The sequence below is a fragment of the Rattus norvegicus genome, chromosome 12 (assembly GCF_036323735.1).
Source record: "Rattus norvegicus strain BN/NHsdMcwi chromosome 12, GRCr8, whole genome shotgun sequence".
NCBI classification, from domain to species: domain Eukaryota; kingdom Metazoa; phylum Chordata; class Mammalia; order Rodentia; family Muridae; genus Rattus; species Rattus norvegicus.
The window spans coordinates 10752710-10758491 of NC_086030.1; the positions used below are offsets into that span (position 1 = coordinate 10752710).

Genomic DNA, 5782 nt, shown 5'->3' on the forward strand with positions numbered 1-5782 from the left:
TTTCCTGTCTTTCCTATTTGGTTTCCTTCTCGGGACATTTGGGCACCAAGTATCCTGGGACCCAGCTTTTAGAAAAACTGCCCCAGTGACCAGCCGACGGCCAGTATCTAAAGCAGGCTGGTCAACAGATCCAGCCAGCCTGCTTCCAACCTGGGGAAATGCTTTCTCTGCCGTTTACCAAGCACTAAATTTACAAAGTCATTAATTCTCTTCAGAAAGGCTGTATTAGTCGGGGAGATGATGGTTGCAGGCCTGGAGATGAAGAAAGCAGTAAGGACTCCAGAACAGCGGCTGCTGCGGAAGTGGGGAGTGGGGGCGGGGAGCCCCTCCTCGCTCCTCTCTGGCTGACAGGCTGCAGTGTAACACAGACCTTTGTGAAGGCGATGCCTTACACCTTATGTTTTTGGAGATTATTTTCCTTTCCAGAACATTTTACAATTGTTCACAGACACACAGTGCCCCAAGAATATTTAATAGTCTCTGAGATATAGATGGACTCATCCCTTATGGTCCTAGGTTGTCCTGGCTTAGAAACTACTTACTCCTGAAGGATGTGAGAGGGGAAGCCAGGCCCAGGGTCACAGCCTTCAGAGCTAGGCCCATGGCCCTAAAGCTTGACTTCAAAGTCCTTGTTTTTCAAGGACTCAAATTACTCCTTGGAATCTAGACTTCCATGGAGACCCTTAACCCTTTCTGGCCCACTGCTCTGAGCACTTGCTGGTTATCCTATATGGTCAGCTTACAGCCCCCTCAAGTCCTGGGGTCTGGAGACAGTGTGTTGCCTAGGGCTGAAACGTGGCTCCTCAAGACAGAGACCAGGAGTGGCCCTAGTCTGTCCTCCAGGCAGTGTGACCTTGACTTAAACAAGATGTCCATCAACGTCACTGTAGACTAGTCTTCTAGAACATACTCTGAGAGCCCTCAAAGGACTCTCAGAGATGCTCCTGTGGCCTGTGAGAAATTCAAGAAAGCTGTGTTTGAGAGGAAAAGACTAGTTGGCCAACAGCCCAGATCTCCAGTGTCCAAAGTCCTAAGAAATGTGAGTTTCTTAAAGGTACCAGCTCTCATCTGAAGTGACCCCGGTGCCTGTAAGACCATGTGCTTAATGGTTATAGCAGAGGCATGTCATAAACCCCTGGAAAAGTTCCAAAAAGTTGCCCTTTTCCTGCCTCTGTCTCCTGCAAGTGCAGCCACCAGGACTTCCCAGGCTTTTTTTTTTTTTTTTGGCTCTTTTTTTTTCAGAGCTGGGGACTGAACCCAGGGCCTTGCGCTTCCTAGGCAAGCACTCTACCACTGAGCTAAATCCCCAACCCCTTCCCAGGCTTTTAGAATCATCTAGAAAGTTTTACATACAGATTTGGATAACCTGGCCCCTGGGGTTGCAAGGCACCCTCCAGGGGGGGTCTCTTACCAGGAGTAGACAGCAGCCTGTGCCTGTCACCCCTCTGGGTGCTGAAATAGTGTGTGTGTGTGTGTGTGTGTGTGTGTGTGTATGTGTGTGTGTTGTGTGTGTATGTGTTTGTGTGTCTATGTATATATATATGTGTGTGTATATATATGTGTGTCTTTGTATGTCTGAGTGTGTCTCTGTGTTTCTGTGTATGTGTGTGTGTGTGTGTGTGTGTGTATGTGTGTGTGTGTGTTTCAGTTCTTACCTGGGCACCCTGGGAAGGACAAGAATGGGATCAGACCCTCCACAGTTATCAACAGCAGACATTCCATTTCCTAGGGAAACAGAGGTTTCCAACACCTACCTCCACCTTCCCAGATGCCTGTTTGGCACTTTGAACATCTAACCCTGTCCAGCACTACCATAAGCAGAGTTCAGTGGACTCGAGTCACAGAGAAGCAATGGGTTCCCTTAGGTGTGACTACATCCCATCCTCTATCAAATAAAACCAGGACAGCTGCGCTACTGGGGCACCTTTAGAGGCCTACACTCTTCAAGAGCCTTCAGATAGGATAGGGTATTCTTTATGCCACATTACTGGAACCAAAGTCAAATCTTGGCTGTGTGTCCTCAGTGTTAGCTTGTGTGGATACTGTCTCCCACCTTCTCAGAGACATGGGCGCCCTTATCTATGAAAGCATAATGGTGACAGGAATACTTTTATGACAACTTTAATAGGAGAACAAAAGCTTGTAGGTAGTGACTATGTGGAACTGAGGGGTGTTACCCCTCCCACCCCCAAACCCCCACCCCACACCCCCCACTCCCCACACCCCACCCCTGGAGTTCATCTTGTGGTAGATGTGGGTCTGTACCCAAACTCATGGGGAAACGGTAGGCAGGAACTGTTCAAACTTCTCAGGTTTGGCTAGGGATCTGACACTTCTGATTCCTGAAGTCTTAGCAAAGATCATAACTGTTATGTTGTTGGTTTTTGGTTTTTTTTTTTTTTTTTAAAGCAACGACCTGGCTTGTCTGTCAAGATACATCCCATCAAGACATAGGCTCCTGCAGGCTAGGAGCAGAGGATGCCAAACCGCCCTGCTTCTCGGGGTTTCCTTCCCTGCCCTGCCACACTAGGGCGGCTCTGAGCAAGGTAAATATTTAAGCGAGTGTCTTGCGTAACTATCACCGATCCAACCGTACTGGGAGCGGTGAAGCAGCAGGCTGGCACCTGCATAAGTGGTCCAGCTTCTAGAGGCACTGTTTCTGCCAGCATGGGGAGTCTGTTGGCCACCCGTGGCTGATAGGTAACAGAGCTCTCTGGTCTGTTAATTATCTTGGAAGCAAACCCTGGAATGGAGAGAAAGAGAAAGGGCCTGTAATTAAAGCTTCCCTTGGGCAGAATTTCCCAGCAAGGGCAGTTGGCTTGGAACTTCACATCCTCTGGCTCCTCTAACCCAGACGACAGCCAGAGAAGAGGCTATTGTCACTCTGAGAGGGTGACTGGGAACAGTAAAGCGATTCGCTCCAATTCTATGTTACTTGGTGTCAGAACTGAGGGAGTGCAGTTGGAGTCAGGAAATGCATCTGCCTTCTGACAAAGGCAAGCCAGGCCACTCCCATGTGACCCTGGAGCCCTGTCACGGGCTTTGCTTAGATACCAGCTAGAGACACAAGGCTATGGGCATGAGCTGCTGGCGAATCCTGGCACCGCAAAGATATTCCACATGTTTGGCCACATCCCGAGTGTTACAGATGCCCAGTGGGAAGTACTTCCTGTCTTCTTTCAAATCGTGTATTTATTCAGACCCAAGGGTCAGGCCTGGTGGCACACACCTGCAGTCCCAGCCCTTGGGAGGCAGAAGCAGGAAGATCGCAAGTTCGAGGCCAGCTGAGCCTATGTCACAAGTTCTAGGTCAGCCAGATCTACCTACTGAAAGCCTGTCTCTAAAACCACCAGAAACATCGAGAACCCAGAGGCAGATACAGACAGAGCAGTGTAGGGTGATGGGGTCTACTGCGTCTGAGAAGAGAAAACTCCGCCTTCCCACGATCCTCCCCAGGTGGCCATTTTGTTCTGTTCTCTGAACTTGACCAGCAGAGCCAGTCTTTCCACCCTGTGTGCCCTGGGGTATCCTGATCCCCCGTTAGCTCTTCAACCATGTTTCTGTCCAACAGTTCCCATCAAAAGTGAAATGACCCGATCAGAGGCTTTCCTCTCTCCGCACCTCCTGACAGAGCAGAGCATTAGGGCTTCCGTGACTCTCAGGCCCATCAAGAGGTCCGGCCCTGATTTTCTAGGGTGTACCCAGGATGCACACAGAGGACATGCTCCTGGTGCCAGCCGGATGGCTGAAGAACTAAAGAATGAAAGCCTTGTATGCTAACTCCACATTCTGTGACCCGAAGCATACTTAATCCTGTCCTTTGTGATGGAGCTCCTCTGTGGCATGGTCTCCTCTGATGATGGTAGGAAAGTCTACCTCACAGCCCTCTACTTAGGAACAACCAAGCACTCAAGGACGACTCAGTGTTCACAAGCTTTTGAGAAAACAGCAACCGGGACACCAGAATGGAGAAACCATTAGTGACCTCCGAGAACTGTCCCCAAGTCTCCAGGAAGGTTGTTCTAATGAACAGTTGGGACAATTCGTCTCACTTTTAAAGAACCACTTTACCCCAGGAAGTATTAATTGAGCAGCTACAAAGAGCTAGCAACAGTGTGAGTTCTTTGTCTCTCCTTCCTTGGTTTCTTCGTAACAAGAAACCGAATAATGCCCCTCACCCACTGATGAGATCAGGCGTGTTCAGGGCAGTTCCCTGTAGACTATCCCCATCACCTCCACCACAAAGATGCCAATGTGCCAATCCCAGGAACCTTGGCATATATGACTCAATTAAGCACCTTCAGGGGAAGAGTTTCCTGGGTTATCTGGTAGACCTCCAGAAGGCATATGGAGTTTTAAAATATGTCATGAAGGAAGAGATACATCCAAGAGCCAGAGAGAGCAGGAAGCTTCTGGGAGCTCCAAAAGACCGGGGCAGGGCTCTCCCTGGCACCGTGGAAAGCATGCATCCCCATTGACACCGGGACTGTAATTTTTCAGAACAGTGAGGCATAGAGTTTGTGCCATTTTAATCTGTCCACTTGTGATTGTTTATCCAGGCCATGATGGTGGCCTAATATACTCTTCTTAGAGATGGAGGTAATAGCAAAATGTTCCATAATGTGGTGGATAGCATGCTGGCCTCTGGGAACAGACATGACAGTGACCTTCCCTCCTGGGCTGCTGTTAGAGGAGGGAGCCCACAGAACAGACTTGGCCAGCAGTTAAGTGGCACCACTTAGTCTCATAGAATTGTTATTCTACCGTTACTTGCTAGAAGGATCTTGCCGTAGAGAGTGTAAACGGCTCACTTCATCTGCATAGTCTTTAATCAACTCAACTTGGGTGTAATCAACGTGTTAAGACACACTTTTAATGATGGAGTTGCTGGGAGCCAGGAGGAAGTGGCCACCCTGACATTAGGAGCTCCTAAAGAAAGGGGTCAGAGGCAGTTCACTGGCATTGGGAGGGAATCCAGAGGAAGCCTATGGGCAGTCTAGGTGAGGAGAAGTCCTCTAGAGTGGCCATCCTAGAACAGAGACAAGGGGACATCAGAGGTAGCAGGCACACAGGCAGACCCCCACAGCCACTGAAGTCGTCAGGATGCAGCAGCCAGCCCAGAGCCCCAGCCTGTGCTCTCACCCAGCCCTTCAGTCGCTCACCCTTTCCGTGTCTCCACACTTGGTCAAATTGCTGCAAGGCGTGAGGAATGTGCCAACTACATGGGGACAGGAGGTCCAGGTAGTTTAAAGCAGTCACAGAAATCACTAGTCAAGCAAGCTTAGACAGAAATGATAGGGAAATCGTACCAAAAAGATGTATAAGAGTTGCCCTTGGAAACGGAGGTGAGGAGGAGGGACCCGGAAGGATGTGGGTGGGATGGACTCACAGGAGAACTTTCATGGTGCAGAGGCTGGGTAGGTCTGGGATAAGAAGTGCCAGGGACAGCTTTGCGCAGTGGCAGTATCGTAGCCAATGAGGTTATCCGAGGCGCGATTATTGCTAATTGAAAAGAAGGGACAGGGACAGGGACATGGGGACCTGACAGATGCTTCACGCGCAACTTTCATTCTGAGAATGCCTACATGTGTCCTGCAAGGTTCACCGATCCCCAAAACAACAATGCTGAGAGAGAGCCTGATTATTTGGTCACAGGACCCTCGTTTAGATGAGTGCTGTTATTGTGAGTCAGATGCCAGGAACAAGGTCCTTGTTAGGGAGTTTGGCCATCGCCTACTCTCTCTAGCCTTCTGCTTTCTGTCCCAGGATAATACAGCGTGAA

General features: G+C 49.6%; 1 pseudogene; it reads left to right on the plus strand.

The window, feature by feature from the left end:
- The first annotated feature begins 5446 nt into the window (after positions 1–5446).
- Positions 5447–5516, plus strand: LOC120096091 (U4 spliceosomal RNA; annotated as a pseudogene).
- The last annotated feature ends 266 nt before the right edge of the window (positions 5517–5782 follow it).